This window comes from Lynx rufus, unplaced genomic scaffold (assembly GCF_022079265.1).
Source record: "Lynx rufus isolate CCGP_SWC_20201006 ecotype Redwood Valley unplaced genomic scaffold, mLynRuf1.p SCAF_7, whole genome shotgun sequence".
In the NCBI taxonomy this organism is placed as follows: domain Eukaryota; kingdom Metazoa; phylum Chordata; class Mammalia; order Carnivora; family Felidae; genus Lynx; species Lynx rufus.
The window spans coordinates 120559690-120576696 of NW_025814889.1; the positions used below are offsets into that span (position 1 = coordinate 120559690).

General features: G+C 38.0%; 1 protein-coding gene and 1 pseudogene across 5 annotated transcripts in view; both read right to left on the bottom strand.

Annotated features, from left to right (window-relative positions):
- Positions 1 to 17007, bottom strand: part of ANKS1B (ankyrin repeat and sterile alpha motif domain containing 1B) — a 1075523-nt gene that overhangs the window by 1037412 nt on the left and 21104 nt on the right. The gene's annotated exons all lie outside the window — the stretch shown is intronic.
- Positions 2543 to 2818, bottom strand: LOC124501721 (60S ribosomal protein L37a-like; annotated as a pseudogene).

The window sequence follows — 17007 nt, forward strand, 5'->3', positions numbered from 1 at the left end:
CTGGCTCCTTAGGAAAAGCCTTATGCTAACAAAGACACCATGAAAATTACTGGACTTTCCTAACATTTTTATTCAAATTCTTGTTGCTTTATTCATCTCTGCTGGTTCCTTACAATAGCTCCTAAATTCAATTCCAATACTGGTCAACAAGATCTATGAAGACAACACAGGAGACAGAAGAAAAGAGGGAAAAAAAAATAGAATCAAAAAGTATTACAAAAAGTACTAATTTCAAGAAAGAAAATCAATACAAAACACCAAATGGAGTAGTCCTTGGGTTTAGTAAGGAAGAAGTTGCCAGTTCATCAGAAAGTTATTTTTGGACACTATTGGGACAGATGCATGGGAACTAAGAAAAGCGTAAGTTGCACACAGATGAGACAGTAAGTTTAGATAAGTTAATTAAGAAGTTTAACGATGAAAAGAAGAAACAAATAGGACAACTAGTGGGGCAGGGAATGGAACTCAACTCTTAATAAGGAAGACCGATGCTGTATTAGTTTCTCATGGCTAGGTACCAAATTACCACAAACTTATTACCTATTTTGTAGGTCAAAAGTCCATGTGGGCTTAGCTGGGTTCTCTGCTTAGGATCTCCCAAGCACAAAATCCAGGTGTTGACTAGGCTGAGCTCTCAACTGAAGGCACTAGGGGAGGATCCACTTCCTTGCTAATTTGGACTATATCCAGCCATTCCCTTGCTGTAAATTAGCTGGAGGTTGCTCTCAACTCCTAAAGGCTGCTCTCCCACACTTGTACATATGCCTCTCCATCTTCAAGCCAGCAACAATACAATGGATGCTTTTCATGTTTGAATCTCTGGCTTCCCTTTCTACTACCAATTGAAAAACATTCTATTAAAGGGCTCATGTGACTATATTAGGCCTATCTAGATAATCTCCCTATTTTAAGGTCAATTGATCAGTAACCTTAATTATATCTCAAAATCCCTCCCTTTTGGTATATAATGTAACAATCAAGGAAGTAACATCCAGCATATGCACAGTCCTAGGGATTATGGAAGGAAATCTTAGGAGGGCATTTTAGGATTCTTCCTATCATATATACGTATTTAAAGTTAGAAAAGGATGCAAAAGCTAAAAGATGTTGAAGACTTTAAACATCAGAATCCTGTATTACACGAACTACAATAATGAGGAAGGAAAGAAATCAAGGAAAATGTACACTAGCCTCACCATAGCAAAAAAGGAGGATGCCTTTTCTTGGAGATTGAAAGAATGATAAAAGGGGAGAGTGGGACGCAAAAGACAGCACTTATGCCAGCTATTTACTTTGCCAAATTTAGTATCATTTTAATTTAGATACAAAGAGACATATTCTCATATTCTGGGTTCTTTGAAAAAGTTCTTCCAGATGGTTACACCTCCCTAGAGTGACAGCACCCAGTGTTGCCTTGCACATATTGGGAATTCAATTAAACACTGCTGACCATCTGATTGGGAATTCAGAGTCTGGAGTAGCTGACTCAATACAAACATATGGCTTAGTTCCCATCAAAGGAAAAATCAAGCCACTGTATTCCCTTCTGTAACACTGCACCTCCTTTGCAATGTGGTAGAAAACAGAAGTGAACTAATAAAAATAGACCATGTAAGAAAAATTAGGGAACCAGCAAACTGTAGAATACAAAATTTCTCTAATTTTATCATAAAATCAGAACTCTTCAGCTAAGAATTAACACTAAGACATTGCCTTCCTAATTCAATTCAATCAAATCAATGCTTGTTGAGAACTGCTTCAGGATTATTTGAGATTAGGAAAACATAATCTGAGCTCAAATTGATAAGGGATGGGGGATAAGCGTTAAAAGTAAAAGGAAGAAAACAATATTAAACCACTTTAACTTATAAAGAACCATACGAAATATTTACAGATAAGAAAAAAAAGGTTCAGAAAGGTTAAATACATTTTTTTCAAGGTCATACAGCAAGTATATAAGTAGATTATAAATTCAAATTCAGGACTGACTGACCCCAAAACTCAATCTCTACCAAATGAGGGATTAAATCATCTCTGGTTGGCTACCTGGACAAGGGTTTACAGTAAGGTGGAAAGAAACTGTAACAGTTTCTTAGAGAAGCAGCTATTTCAGATGGAACTCAGAAAGATACATACACTTCTGAAAAGCTGAGAGGTAAAGTAAGGAGAGTAATTCCAGAGGAAAAAGCATAAGGCACAGAAAGAAATCTGGGTCAACATTTGGAGATGGTAAATAGTTCAGATAATCTAAAGCACAAGCTCTTTACAAATAAACATTAAATTGGACACTGATGTGAGAGGCAATATGGAAAATTACTCTATACTCTGCAGTTAATGGGGGGGAAAGGTAGGGAAGTTCAAAAAATGAACTTGAATCAGGAAGAGAAAATTATCCCTATTTACTTCCTTTTGCCCTTTAGTCATAAGGTTAACAAACTATGTCATAAGCCCAAATCCAACCCACCATCGGGTTTTGTTCTTTTTGTTACATAAATTAATCCATTTACTATAGGCTAGCACTGTTTCAAACGCGGAGCTTTTACTAGTTTTTCAATTCTTTCAGTCTTCTGATGGTAAACTTTACTGTGCAAGTAGACATGGTGTTGTGAGTCCAGGCACCACCAGCTACCGCTTTCATGCAGGAACCACAGTGTCAGATCCCCGTAGCTCATCTCTTCATCTTGGTTTTGCCACAGAAGGAGTAAGTATACTAGGCATGCTGGCTTATTTCAATTTTCATCACCATTTTCCTGACAGAAGCACCATAATAGGTCCTATATTAACCTACGATTCCAACTTTCTTGGCACATTTAACCATGTTGCCACAAACTAGGACAGAACCCAGAGAACCTGCCATCTGTTTTTGTAACGTTCTGGAACACAGCCATGTCCAGTCATTCATGAATTGTCAATTGACTGTTTTCACCCTACAACAGCAAAAATCATATGGTTCATAAAACCTAAAACATTTACTTTCTATCCCTTAACTGAAAAAATATGTCATTTGCTCTAGTGCTATACCTCATAGGATTCTTTTAGTAGTTTGCTCTGGTCTAAATATAAAGCTTGTATGGATATTTCTCAATTGCTCAATTTCCAATATTATAATTTTAATTCCCTTTATAGTAATGGAGAATATTGCTCTCTTACACCATCAGCCTTCTTCCCCACTCCCCCCACACACATACATACTGTTCTCTCAATACAAATATATGTTTAAATCAGTAGTCAGTGTTCATACCATTGACTACATAAATATTCTTTATTCCTGAGCCAGATAATGTAATGTGACGTTTCCATACTTATAAAAATATCTGATATTTTTCTGTTTAGTTTTCCACTTACCTATCACTGTTTTTATCCCAGTCTAACACATTTGTCAATGGTCATTTTTTTCCAAACCTTCAAACATACCAAGCACTTCACTGTTCCTCCCAAATCCTTCTCATAGTCCTCTATCCTTTTTCTCCAATCTGGACTGGGTGCTCTCTAAGCCTACTGAAGAACTATTCTCAAGGAACCTCTTTTCTCTGCCCTCACACATTAAATCCTTTGTTTTCTGCATCCTATGTCTTTCTTTTTATTGATTTCCACCCGTGTTTTATGCAAGTTCATCTTCCAAAAGCTTTCTACAAAGGGACACATAAGGCATAAATGTTTTAATCTTTCTGTGTCTTAGAACTTCTTTATTCTATACTACCTCATCAATAGTTTGGCTAAATAGAGAAATATAAGCTGAAAGTGATTTTCCCTCACAATTTTAAAAGCATCGCGACACTGTCCTCTATATTCCAGTGCTGCTGTTAAAAGTTTGATTTAATTCTGATTATCATTCATCTCTATATGATTTGTTTTCATGTTTTCTTTTGTTTTATACAAAAGAATTTTATTTTAATCCATAATGTTCTTACATTTCAGGCTTTGTGATCTTTTCTCATTCCTTATGCTGGATACCTGGGGAAACTTTTCAGTCTAGAGACTTGTATCCTACAGAACTAGAAAATTTTCTATAATATTTTTTGATAATTCCCTTCAGGTCTTGTTCTTGTGCTCTGTCAGTCGTCCACTGCCACAATAATGATGCATAACAAACCATCCTAAAACTCAGTGGCTTAAAACAATAACCATTTATAACTGCTCTGGAATCTACTAGTTAGCAAAGCAGTTCTGCTGATATTAGCTGGGTTTGTTTAGGCATTTCTTTCTGGTCCTGGCTGGCATCACACACATATTTATGGTAGGCTGGCCAATAGCTGAATTAAAATGGTGTTGGGTAAGACAGGCCCTGTTCCATTAGGGTGAGTGGGTATTAAGTCACAAAGATCAACAGAAGAAAAGGGTTTAAGAAAGAAAAGATAGTCAAAAATAGCAAATGCTGCTGACAAACACAGAAAGATAAAAATGGGGGTACCATATGATTTGGTTATTAGAAAGATAACAATGAAGTTTAAGAGAGATGCTTCAATAGCATAAGAAACAAAAGTTAAAAGAGTATTTAGTAAAGCAGTATGCATAGGTTCTTCCTTTTTTCAAACAATCTAATGGTGAAAAAGAGGAGAAAAAGCATGAGATTGAGCAAGCAGCAATATGGTAAGGTCAAGGAAAGGTTTGGGTGTTTTTTCAGTTTCTTATTTAAGAAAAAGAGAAACCTGGGCAGGAATACAGAAAGAAAGTGACAAAGAATCTCTCCATGACCAAACTCTACTCAGACTCTTCTGAACATTTTTCTCAACTAGGCCCTAACTTTTGTGCTTCCACGTTCATCTCTTCATTATCCAATTTTAGGAAGAATCCTGCTAATTCAGTTTAGTCAGAATTCTTTATCCTTACTATCTGATCACCCTCAATATCTGATTGGGTTCCTCACACTCCACCATCTCTCAGGTAATGTCTGATCACCCTGACCTGCCATAATCAAGATTTCTGTTAGATCATATTCCCCTTGCCCCTGAGTTTCCTCTCAGTAATTTTACATTCACTGACCCCCATCCTAGTCCTTGGCTATAAATTCCTACTTTTCCTTGTTCTATTTAGAGTTGAGTCCAATCTCTTTTTCCAACTACAGAACCCCTTTGCAGTGGTCCCTACACCTGTAGCTGTGGTCCTGAATAAAGTCTGCCTTACTGTTCTTTAACAAGTCTCATGGAATGATTTTATTTCTCTTTAACAAAAGATAAAACAAGAGAATAAAAATTCAAATCAAGGGGAAAATTGAAGGATAATTAACAAAGGCTTGGAAAAGAAAGGAAGGATATGTCATCAGAAGCACAGATGCAGAGATCGGTCTTAGCAAAAAGGAGCACTGGAGTATCTGGGTGGCTCAGGTGGTTAAGTGTTTGACCCTTGATTTCAGCTCAGATCATCATCTCACAGTTCATGGGCTCACATCCCACACTGGGCTCCCCACTGACAGTGCAGAGCCTGCTTGAGATTCTCTCTCCCTCTTTCTCTGTCCTTCCCCAGGCCCCTGTCCCTCAAAATGAATAAAAACTTTTAAAAAAAGGGGGGGGGGGAGGAACATTTCTTACTATGGTGCAGAAATGGAGGCAAAGAGAAAATAAAAATAGAGGTAGAGAAATGTAGAGGGGAAAATTCTAAAAAGCTCATGCCTGAATCTCCTCAATTTCAGTTAAATAAAAAACAACGCTACCTGCTGAGAGTGACTTGAGCAAGAATGGAAAAGTGAAAAAGGTCTGGAACAGCTGCTCTGGTAAATGTAATAAGAAATTTACAGAGGGACTGATAATTGATTGATGCAACAGCAAAAGCAGAGATAGTCCAGATAACTTCACCATGAATTTGTGAGGACTCAAATGTAAGAAAAGTAGTCTTTTAGAGACAGCAAAATATCCCCATAATGGCTACAATACTGGAGAGTTGCTCAGCAGATGTGAGGAAGGTAATGCCAGGTGATTAGGACAAAATACCAAAAATTAACAAAGCATGGATTTTCATTAATTAAAGGATTTCCTTTATTTTTATTATTTTAAATTTAAATCCAAGTTAGATAACATACAGTGTAATAATGATTTCAGGAATAGAATTTAGTGATTCATCACTTACCTATAACACGCAGTGTTCATCCCAACAAGTGTCCTCCTTAATGCCCCTCACTCCTTTAGCACTTCTCCCCACCCAACACCCTACCAGCAACCCTCAGTTTGTTCTCTTTATTTAAGAGTCTCTTATGGTTTGTCTCCCCGCTCTGTTTTTATATTATTTTTACTTCCTTTCCCTTATGTTCATCTGTTTTGTATCTTAAATTCCACATATCAGTAAAATCAGATATTTGTCTTTGACATTTCGCTTAGCATAATATATTCTTCCATCCACATTGTTGCAAATAACAAGATTTCATTCTTTTTGATCACTGAGTTATATTCCATTGTGGGTGTGTATGTGTATGTATATATGTGCATATATACATATAAATGTATACGTACATACCATATATACACACACCACATCTTCTTTATCGACTCATCTGTCGATGGACATTTGGGCTCTTTCCACGTTTTGGCTACTATCAATAGTGCTGCTACAAACACTGGGGTGCATGTGCCCCTTTGAGTCAACGCTCCTGTATTCTCTGGATAAATACCTAGTAGTGCAATTGCTGGGTCATAGGGTAGTTATATTTTTAATTTTTTTAGAAACCTCCATACTGTTTTCCAGAGTGGCTGCACCAGTTTGCATTCCCACTAGATAGCAGTGCAAAAGCATTCCTCTTTCTCCATACCTCACCAACATCTGTTGTTGCCTGATTTGTTAATGTTAGCCATTCTGACAGGTGTGAGATGGTATCTCATTGTGGTTTTGATTTGTATTTCCCTGATGATGAGTGATGTTGAGCATTTTTTCATGTGTCAGTCGACCATTTGGATGTCTTCTTTGGAAAACTGTCTGTTCATGTCTTTTGCCCATTTCTTCACTGGATTATTTGTTTTTTGGGTGTTGAGTTTGAGAAGTTCTTTATAGATTTTGGATACTAACCCTTTATCCGATATGTCATTTGCAAATATCTTCTCCCATTCTGTCAGTTGCCTTTCAGTTTTTTTGATTAGTTCCTTCTCTGTGCAGAATTTTGTATAGTTTGATAAGGTCCCAATAGTTCATTTTTGCTTTCGTTTCTCTTACCTCTGGAGACATGTCCAGTAAGAAGTTGCTCTGGCCAAGGTCAAAGAGGTTGTTGCCTGTTTTCTCCTCCTCTTTTGATGGCTTCCTGTCTTACATTTAGGTCTTTCATCCATTTTGAGTTTATTTTTGTGTCTGGTGTAAGAAAGTGGTCCAGGTTCATTCTTCTACATGTCACTGTGCAGTTTTCCCAACACCATTTGCTGAAGAGACTTTTTTCCATTGGCTATTCTCTCCTGCTTTGTCAAAGATTAGTTGGCCATACGCTTGTGGGTCCATTTCTGGCTTCTCTATTCTGTTCCCTTGATTTGTATGTCTGTTCTTGTGCCAGTACCATACTGTCTTGATGATTACAGTTTTGTAATACAGCTTGAAGTTTAGAATTGTGATGCATCCAGCTCAGGTTTTCTTATGCAGGATTGCTTGGCTATTCTGGGTCTTTTCTGATTCCATACAAATTTTAGGATTGTTTTGCTCTAGCTTTGTGAAGAATTCTGGTATTATTTTGATAAGGATTGCTAATGGATTTCCTTTCCTATTTCACTTTCAAAAAATGAAATAAATAGGAAATTGAAAGATAATAAAAATAAATTCAATCCAGGAGCTTTTTTAACAACTTAATCCTGGCCAATTTCAGACTAATCAAACTCTAATTCCAACCTAATTAAACCTTCTACCTGACTTTAAAATTTCTTCCCAAACTATGGCTAACTATAACAACTCCAATCTCCTTTCTCCAAATGTTTTTTCTCCACTACAATCTAAAATAGTTCAGGGGTAGGGCACCTAGATGACTCAGTTGGCTAAGCGCCCTGCTCTTGATCTCGGCTCAGGTGGTGATCTCACAGTTCGTGAGCACAAAGCCCACTTGGGATTCTCTCTGTCCTTCTCTCTCAGCTCCCCTCCCTCCTGCAAACACATGCTTGGTCTCTCTCAAAATAAATAAATAAACTTTAAAATATGAAATGAAATGAAATAAAATAAATAGTACTCACTTTGGCAGCACATATGCTAAAATAAAATAAAATAAAATAAAATAAAATAAAATAAAATAAAATAAAATAAAATAAAATAAAATAAAATAAATTAAATTCCAGGGCAACTGGGTGGCTCAGTTAGCTGAAAGCCCGACTCCTGATTTCCACTCAGGTTGTGATTGCAGGGTTGTGGGGATGGAGCCCCATGTTGGACTTCCCAATGAGCATGGAGTCTGCTTTAGATTTTATCTCTCCCTCTGCCCCTCTCCCCAGCTCGGGCTCACTATCAAAATAAATAAATAAAATAGTACATATTTCCATGCATTTGCAAATGCAAAGGCCTTTTATTCTTGGTATTTATTTCATTCTTCCAGCCTGTGTAATGATTAGATTACTTTTGGTCCTTACTTCTTCTGGAATTCATACAAAAAGACGTAACATTTACAGAGTCACTTATAATCACTATTTCCCTCACCTTTTCTTTAGTCAACAGTGGCCACTTGATTCATACTCTTCTAAAACACTGGTTATCAACCAAAGGTGATTTTTGCTTCCCTGGGGATACTTAGTAATGCCTAAAGACATTTTCTTTTTTTTTTTTTTTTTTTTTTTTGGCATCTAGTGGGTATAGACCAAGGATGCAGCAATCCCACAATGCAAAGGACAGCCCTATCCCACCCCCAACAAAGAATTACAAGGCCCAAAATGTCAACAAAGTGAAGACTGAGAAATTCGGCTCAAAAGCTACTTCACTCATATTCCAAGACCTACAAATAGCTGAACAATCAACTAAAAACCTGCCTTAGTGTCAAACTCACTCTCTTTTCTGCTCTCTGGCCTACTATGTTCCCAGGCCCTGTGTCAGTCTAGACCATTAAGACTTTGCCTTTTTGGGGCACCTGGGTGGCTCAGTCGGTTAAGCGGCCGACTTCAGCTCAGGTCATGATCTCGCGGTCCATGAGTTCGAGCCCCGCGTCAGGCTCTGTGCTGACAGCCCAGAGCCTGGAGCCTGTTTCAGATTCTGTGTCTCCCTCTCTCTGACCCTCCCCTGTTCATGCTCTGTCTCTCCCTGTCTCAAAAATAAATAAAACACTAAAAAAAAAAAAAAAAAAAAAAACACTTTGCCTTTTTCCCAGCAATGCTATGATATACTGGTCCTCAGATCCTCAGCTCCCTCCTGACATCCACCTAAGACACCTAAGATACTGTTGATTACATCAGGCTACAAAACTCCCTGACTTGCTCCTCATAATGGAAAATGGGGAAACTTTAATCCTTTGTTTTCTGGACTTGGATTAGAGATCCCCTGGTCCCCAAACCAACCTCACCAATTTTAACCATCTATTGCTCCCTGTACCTCAGGGTGACAACATGGTTTACACTGCACATCAGAGCAGTCTTTAAAAGGCCATCTCCTATCTAACTGTGGGGTCCCGGCATTTAATCTCTTCTTTCTGTAGTCACCTTAGGGGCTGTTGCCTAACTCTAAAACAGCCACTTACAGGTTTTAAGAGCTCATTACATGGTCACTAAAGGAATACATGAAACCCATAACCTCCAGGGTTGAGTTGCAAAGAACATACATTTAGACTGACTGAATTCTGAGTTCTTTAATTCGGTCACCAAAATATGTATTGAAGTACTCTGTTAGGCACTGGAGGGCAGAGGGATTAAACATACACACACACACACACACACACACACACACACACACACGGTCCCCACCCTTAAATAGTTTACAGCTTACTATGTAAGTCATATATGTAAACAAATAACCAATTCATGCATAGACTGATGATGGTAAGATTATCCCTATTCTATAGCTTAAAACAAAATATCCTGGGGCGCCTGGATGGCTCAGTCGGTTAAGCGTCCAACTTCAGCTCAGGTCATGATCTCCCAGTTCGTGAGTTCAAGCCCCACATCGGGCTCTGTGCTGACAGCTCACAGCCTGGAGCCTGTTTCAGATTCTATGTCTCCCTCTCTCTCCGACCTCCCCCCCCCCGCCCCGTTCATGCTCTGTCTCTCTCTGTCTCAAAAATAAATAAACGTTAAAAAAATTTTTTAAAAAAAAAGAAAGAAAAATCCTTTCTCACAATTGACAGAAATAATAGTCTTAAAATAAAAGTATACAGAATGAATAAATGAGCAAGTGAACAAACAGATGGATAAATGAGAAACCAAATACCAAACTAGTAAAACTTTTTTGGGTCTCTAGCAAGGTAATAGGTATATCATATAAATGAGACTTTCATTATTCCACAACATCTCCTTTCATTTTCTTTAAATGTCATTCTCACTACAAATGCTAATTGGTTTAGTATATATAACAAATTAATCTAGTACTAGAATAATTCTGTAACACAATAAAAATCTTTGTTTCTTAGCCTTACAGATAATGTATCTTCTAAACAAATCTAGTACACCAGACTGATACTGGGCTAGAAGGCACCATACAACCTCTCCAGATGCTTATAGTGAGCATCCATCAAATTGGTCAATGTCTGTGCCTTATAGGTTATTAAAGTTTGTCATGTTTGATTGATGTATTCTCTCAATTTTAGAGCAATAGGAAAAGCTCCCAAGAAAAGACATCACAACTATATTCCCTCTCCCTCCAAAAGCATAAAAATTCCAGTTACCAATTCAGCCAGCACAAAGGATTCACCTGCTAGAACTGATTTTGCCTGTGTATAATACCTTGTTATTCATTATGATGACTGATTCAAACTGCAGCTGTACTGAGATATCTGAAGGTACAAAGGAGATTATCTCCATTCCTCATGAGATGGAGTCATACAGAAGTGGGTTTGAACCTGAGCTCCATCAGGTGCTGTCTACATGACCTTCAGCAAGATATTTAACCACTTTTAAATCTAAAGTGTACATGGTATGGAGGAGCCAAGATGGCAGAACAGCATGGAAGTTTTTTTTGCATCTCACATCCATGAAATATAGCCAGATTAACATTAAACCATCCTGCACACCTAGAAAACTGATTTGAGGATTAACACAACAATCTGCACAACATGAACTACAGAACTCAGCAGGTACATGACACCAAGAGGTGAACTGGGAGAGAGAGAACCCCCGGAGGGTAGGGAGCTGTTTTTGCTTGCAGAGAGAGGACGGAGTCAGGCATGGGGGGGGGGTGGGGAGTATAGGAAGACCACCTCCCCTCCAAAGCAGCTGGAGAGAAAGTGGAAAAATGGAAACAGCTGCAGGACTGAACTAAAAAGGGAGAAAGGAAAAAGAAGAGGGTTTAAATTCCACTAAGACTCTATAAACAGGGGTAGCGCAGAGTCTGAAACTCCACAGCTCAATACCTGGCAGTACCTCTGGTGGGAAGGGCAAATTCCCAGGAGCAGAGTGAGGTCGGCAGTCCTTGGGCCACACAGGGAGAGGCAGTTCCCCTGCTGGGAGGTCATTTGGTAGAGGCTGTGCAGCCCCCCTACAGGCAAAGGTGCCAGCAGATTCCGGAGAACCACCACATCTGCTGGTGCTCAAACAAGGTCCCTAAAGGTGAAACCTTGTACCTGATGTGTGTCGAGATTTTCTATAATCCCTGAATCGCTGCTGCTAAACGATCGCGTGAACATTTTCTGGGTTCCAGCCACAGTCTCTGAGCATCAGCAGCAGCACAGTTCTGCGAGTGTTCCTGGGTGTGGCCACACCCAGCCATTTCTCAGTGAGACCTCCCCCATAAGGTCTGAGCAGGGCAAAGCTACAGTCCCTCAGGGGTAAGGGGTTGGGAAACACAGCCATACCCGAGATAAAACTCAGGAGGGAGGGGACGTCTGGCAACCTGACAGCTTGGTCATGGACAGTATAAAAGCACAGAGTGGACAGAAACCGGAGACAAAGGACAGGTGCGAGATTGCTGATTGGGGAGAACAGAGTTCTGATACTAGAGACTGGGTAGCTGGGTGACGCCATGTTCACCCCTCCCATGCATGTGCATACACACCTACAAGCGCCACAACAATCCACCCCAGTAAGCTAAGTAGAGCCATCTAGTGGGGAATGGAGCCGTTACACTAAGCCCTGCCCAAGTGGGCTCCCTCTTCAGGAACACCACAAGTCTCTCCACCTGATTAGTTTACGGACTATAAATTGCTTCACTGTTTGACATCTAGGGGAAAACAATGTAATTTCAATCTATTTCAGTCTGTTTGCTGGTCCACCTATTCAATTCTCTGGGTTTTTTTTCTCTTTTTCATTTCATTTCTTTTTCTTGAATATAGAAAGAGAACAAATTTATTTTTATTTTCCATTTTTATTAAAAATATTTTTAATTTTTTCCTACTATATTTTTTATTTTTTGTAAGTTTTTCAAAATCTATTTTACTTCCATCAGTTCATTTTATTCTATTTCATTGTAATCCTTTTTTAAAATTTTCAAACGTTTTCCTTTTTTTTTTCTTTCCCTTTATACTCTAATCTATCAAGCTCCTTTCAACAACACCAGAACACACCTAGGATCTAACATCATTAATTTGATTCTTTTGTGTGTGTGTGTTATTTTTAATTTTTTAATTTTAATTTTTTTACTTTATTGATTCCCTTTCTTCCTTCAAAATGATGAAATGAAAGAATTCACCCCAAAAGAAAGAGCAAGAAGAAATGACAGCTAAGGACTTAATCAACACAGATATAAGCAAGATGTCTGAACCAGATTTAGAATCACAATACTAAGAATACTAGCTGGGATTGAAAATAGATTAGAATCCCTCTCTGTGAAGTTTATAAAAGAAGTAAAAGCTAGTCAGGATGAAAAAAAAAAATGCTATAACAGAGCTGCAATCTCAAATGGAAGCCATGGCAGCAAGTATGGGTGAGGCAGAGCAGCAAATTAGCAATATAGAGGACAAACTTATGGAGGATAATGAAGCAGAAAAAAAGAGAGGAGCTAAGGCAAAAGAACACGATTTGAGAATTACAGAGATCAGTGACTCATTAAAAAGGAATAACATCAGAATCATAGGGGTTCCAGAAGATGAAGAGAAAGCAAAAGGGGTAGAGGGGTTGAAAAGAGAAAAGATGAAATATACAAATATATATATGCTTTTGAGATATATATATATATATTTGAGATATATATATATTTGAAATATATATATATTTGAGATATATATATTTGATATATATATATTTGAGATATATATATTTGATATATATATATATATATTTGAGATATATGTATATATATATCAAAAGCAACAAAGATTAGAAAGGACCAGAGAACACCACCAGAAACTCCAAGATACTCTACAAGCATCATAATAGCAATAAATTCATTTCTTTCTGTACTCACTCTAAACGTCAATGCACTCAATGCTCCAATCAAAAGACATAGGGTAACAGAATGGGTAAGAAAACAAGATCCACCTATATGCTGTTTACAAGAGACCCACTTTAGACCTAAAGACACCTTCAGATTGAAAATAAGGGGATGGAGGGGCGCCTGGGTGGCGCAGTCGGTTAAGCGTCTGACTTCAGCCAGGTCACGATCTCGCGGTCCGGGAGTTCGAGCCCCGCGTCAGGCTCTGGGCTGATGGCTCGGAGCCTGGAGCCTGTTTCCGATTCTGTGTCTCCCTCTCTCTCTGCCCCTCCCCCATTCATGCTCTGTCTCTCTCTGTCCCAAAAATAAATAAACGTTGAAAAAAAAATTTTTTTTAAATAAAAAAAATAAAAAAAAAAAAAAAAGAAAATAAGGGGATGGAGAGCCATCTATCATGCTAATGGTCGACAAAAGAAAGCTGGAGTAGCCATACTTATTATCAGACAATATAGATTTTAAAATAAAGACTGTAACAAGAGATGAAGAAGGGCATTATATCACAATTAAGGGGTCTATCCACCAAGAACTAAAAATTGTAAACATTTGTGCTCCAAATGTGAAGGCACCCAAATATATAAATCAATTAATCACAAACATAAACAAAGTCACTGATAATAACACCATAACACCAACACCCCAACTACAACAATGGACAGACATCTAAACAGAAAATCAACAAGGAAACAACGGCTTTGAATGACACACTGGACAAGATGGACTTCATAGATATATTCAGAACATTTCATCCTAAAGCAGCAGAATATACATTCTTCTCCAGTGCACATGAAACATTCTCCAGAATAGACCACATAATGGGACACAAATCAGCCCTATGTAAGTACAAAAAGATCGAGATCACACTGTGCATCTTTTTAGACCACACCACTGTGAAACTCAAAATCAACCACAAGAAAAAACTTGGAAAGATAAGAAATACTTGGACCTAAATAACATCCTACTGAAGAATGAATGGGGTAACCAAGAAGTTAAAGAAGAAATTAAAAAGTACATGGAAGTCAATGAAAATGATAACACCACAGTCCAAAACCTCTGGGATTCAGCAAAAGTAATCATAACAGGGAAGTGTATAGCAATCCAGGCCTTCCTAGAGAAGAAAGAAAGGTCTCAGACCCACAACCTAACCTTACACCTTAAAAAGCTGGAAGGAGAACAGCAAATAAACCCAGAAACAGCAGAAGACAGCAAATAATAAAGATTAGAGCAGAAACCAATGCTATCGAAACCAAAAAAATAGTAGATCAATGAAACCAGAAGCTGGTTCTTGGAAAGAATTAACAAAACTGATAAACTACTAGCCAGTTTGATCAAAAAGAAAAAGGGAAGGACCCACATAAACAAAATCAAGAATGAAGGAGGAGAGATCACAACCAACACAGCAGAAATAAAAACAATAATGAGAGAATATTATGAGCAATTATACGCCAATAAAATGGGCAATATGGAAGAAATCGACAAATTCCTAGAAACATATAAACTACCAAAACTGAAACAGGAAGAAACAGAAAATTTGAACAGACCCATAACCAGTAAAGAAATCAAATTAGTAATCAAAAACCTCCCATAAAACAAGAGTCCAGAACCAGATGGCTATCCAGGGGAATTCTACCAAACATTTAAAGAAGAGGTAACACCTATTCTCTTGAAGCAGTTCCAAAAAATAGAAATGGAAGGAAAACTTCCAAACTCTTTCTATGAAGCCAGCATTACCTTGATTCCAAAACCAGACAAAGACCCCCACTAAAAAGGAGAATATAGACCAATTTCCCTGATGAACATGGATGCAAAAATCTTCAACAAGATATTAGCCAACCAGCTCCAGCAATACATTAAAAAAATTATTCACCACGACCAAGTGGGATTTACACCTGGGACGCAGGGCTGGCTCAGTATCTGCAAAACAATCAATGTGACTCATTGTATCAATAAAAGAAAGGACAAAAAACATATGATCCTCTCAATAGATGCAGAGAAAGCATTTGACAAAATATGCATCCTTTCTTGATAAAAACCCTCAAGAAAGTAGGAATAGAAGGATCATACCTCGAGATCATAAAAGCCATATATGAAAGACCCCACACTAATATAATCCTCAATGGGGAAAAACTGAGAGCTTTCCCCCTAAGGTCAGGGACAAGACAGGGATGTCCACTCTTACCACTGTTACTCAACATAGTATTGGAAGTCTTAGCCTCTGCAATCGGACAACACAAAGAAACAAAAGGCATCCAAATTGGCCAGGAGGAGGTCAAACTTGCACTCTTCGCAGATGACATGATACTGTATATGGAAAACCCAAAAGATTCCACAAAAAAACTGCTAGAACTGATCCATAAATTCAGCAGTCTCAGGATGTAAAATCAATGCACAGAAATCGGGTGCATTCCTATACACCAACAATGAAGGAACAGAAAGAGAAATCAAGGAATCGATCCCATTTACAGTTGCACCAAAAAACATAAAATACCTAGGAATAAACCTAACCAAAGAGATGAGAAATCTATACACTGATAACTACAGAAAGCTTATGAAAGAAACTGAAGAAGACACAAAAAAATGTTAAGAGATTCCATGTTCCTGGATAGGAAGAACAAATATTGTTAAAATGTCAATACTACCCAAAGTAATCTACACATTCAATGCAATACCTATAAAAGTAACACCAGCATTCCTCACAGAGCTAGAACAAAACAATCCTAAAATTTGTATGGAAAAAGAAAAGACCCAGAATATCCAAAGAAATCTTGACAAAGAAAACCAGAGCAGGAGGCATCACAATCCTGGACTTCAAGCTGCACTACAAAGCTGTAATCATCAAGACAGTATGATACTGGCAGAAAAACAGACACTCAGATCAATGGAACAGAATACAGAATCCAGAAATGGACCCACAAACGTATGGTCAACTAATCTTTGACAAAGCGGGAAAGAATATCCAATGGAATAAAGACACTCTCTTCAGCAAGTGGTGCTGGGAAAACTGGACAGCGACATGCAGAAAAATGAACCTGGACCACTTTCTTACACCAGACACAAAAATAAACTCAAAATGGATGAAAGACCTAAATGTAAGACAGGAAGCCATCTAAATTCTCGAGGAGAAAGCAGGCAACAACCTCTTTGACCTTGGCCGCAGCAACTTCTTACTCAACACGTCTCCAGAGGCAAGGGAAACAAAAGCAAAAATGAACTATTGGGACCTCATCAAAATAAAAAGCTTATGCACAGCGAAGGAAACAATCAGAAAAACTAAAAGGCAACTGACAGAATGGGAGAAGATAATTGCAAATGACATATCAGATAAAATGTCAGTACCCAAAATCTATAAAGAACTTCTCAAACTCAACACCCAAAAAACAAATAATCCATTGAAGAAATGGGCAAAAGACATGAACAGACAGTTTTCCAAAGAAGACATCCAAATGGTCAACTGACACATGAAAAAATCCTCAACATCACTCATCATCAGGAAATACAAATCAAAACCACAATGAGATACTATCTCACACCTGTCAGAATGGCTAACATTAACAACTC